Raw genomic sequence first — 2,272 nt, 5'->3', positions numbered from 1 at the left:
CATACAATGACCGTATTTAATTGTACAGAAGACGCAATATTCCCCTCTAAAATCGGGTTCAATGTGGGAACATCAATGCGCTACAAACATTTTATTCCTGAAAATGCGCTGCCGAAACAGGGGTGCATTAGACATGCCAGAGTGTCTTTTATGCCATCAAACACGGTACATTCTCACATGCACATAACCCCACCACCACCACCACCACAGTCACATATATACAATTCCCCCCCTCTCTCTTCCTCTCTCTTATCCAAGATAACCAACACTTTCTACCACTGCCAGCCGTTTCAAATCAAACAGAGACCATACGGAAATGCTCTTCATTGTTTAAACCCAGTCGAACGTCAATTTTAACGTAATAGGATACAGGGCACAATTGCCTGGAAGTCGGACGGGTTTAGGGACCCGATGCTAATCTAAGTATCCTTGGGTTGTTATTACATTAATGCTATGGGGCCTGGAGCGTTGCTTTACCTTGGATGGGGGTGTTATAATGCTGTTGAAACGACCGTTATTTAACTTGACTATAAACAGGTACTATTCAGAGGTGCCTTATATATTATGTATAGCCACAGTCTATTTGGCTGTAAATAGATCACATGAGTAATTTTAGTGAATCACTGTACCCAGCCCATCTAAATGCAAATATGTATTCTAGGGAGGTACGGTTCCTAGGGGTGGTGACTAGGGGTGGGTTTACTCGAAATGAGACAATTGGGCGTAGCTGTGTGGACGATGATGATTTGGCCTGACTGACTGGATACTCATTCATGTTTTGGCGACAGTGCTTTTTGGCGTTGGAGACAAATACACTCATGCACGTGCAGAAATATACATATAAAGGTAAAAAGAGGGAGAGTGAAACATTACAACTCATGATTGACATAAACACATATCTTTTATCGTTTATCTGTTATTTGTTACAATCATTAGACTGCGGCCATACTGGGGCATTGAAGTATTTTAGCCCAACGAATTAACTCCAGTACTTAGGCGTTTCTTTTTAAAGCCTGATGCTTAATCTATCGGTCTCTTTTACCAAACCGTTACGTTACGGAGACGTAAACAAATTGATACCGGTCGTCAACCTGTGGTGCTGAACAAATACATATATGTGTGTATGTGTATGTCTATCTATCTATCTATCTATCTATCTATCTATCTATCTATCAACACACACACGCGCGCGGCGGGCTCCTTTCAGTTTCTGTCTACTAAATCTGCTCACAAGGCTTTGGTCAACCGGGAACTATAGTTGAAGACGCTTGCGCAAGGTGCCCTCGCAGTGGAACTGAACCCGATGCCGCGTGGTTGGGAAGCAAGCTACTTCCCATACATCCACATCTGTGCATTTAAGAAACTACTTATATTCAATGTCAAAATATAAACTGGAAAACTATTGATCATGTCTGCAAATAGTCAAGGTACGTGGCTTAGTGGCTAGGGTATTCGTTGACGATCGTGAGTTCGATTCCTGGCGGTGCGTTATGTTCTTGAGTAAGAACATTATTTTATATTATTGCAGTCCACTATTTTACTTTATATTACCGCAGTCCACTCAGCCGGCAAAAATGAGTTGTACCTGTAATTCAAAGGACCAACCTTGTCACATTCTGTGTCACACTGAATCTCCAAGAGAACAACGTTAATAATACTCGTGTCTGTGGAGTACTCAGCTCCTTGCATATTAATTTCACGAGCAGGCTGTTCTGCTAATTGGATCAAATTGAACACTTGTCGCAACCAACGGATTGCTAGTGTTTTTTTTTGTTTTTATGAACCATTAAATAACAGCAACAATAAGAAAATTCATCTCATAATCAATACCCCAGCCATGGGGAATAATTCTAATAAGGTATACATATTCAAGTATATAACAGTTATCTCCCTTACATTAGTTCCAAATTTGTGGTCTTCAAAATTCGTTAGCAAAATAGTGAGTTATTGTCTGCATAATTGAAAACCATCTTACTTTTTGCATTCACTGAACTACGACCAATCTAGGGCAACGCCTTGAAGGGTTTTAGTCAAACAAATCGATCCCAAGAGATATTCTTTTTAAGTCCAGTACTTATTCTAACAGTCTCTTACATCGAGCCGCTAAGTACGGGGACGTAGACAAACCAGTGCCGGTTGTCGAGCAGTTGTGGGGGGGGGGACACTGACGCCGTTGTTCGCAAAAACAGATCGTATTCAATGTTTTCGTATTTCATGTTTACGTTCTATGACATCCTGTACCCATATATGCATGTGTATCAACATATATATG

The sequence above is a fragment of the Octopus bimaculoides genome, chromosome 17, assembly GCF_001194135.2.
Source record: "Octopus bimaculoides isolate UCB-OBI-ISO-001 chromosome 17, ASM119413v2, whole genome shotgun sequence".
NCBI classification, from domain to species: domain Eukaryota; kingdom Metazoa; phylum Mollusca; class Cephalopoda; order Octopoda; family Octopodidae; genus Octopus; species Octopus bimaculoides.
This window is presented reverse-complemented; position numbering follows the sequence as displayed.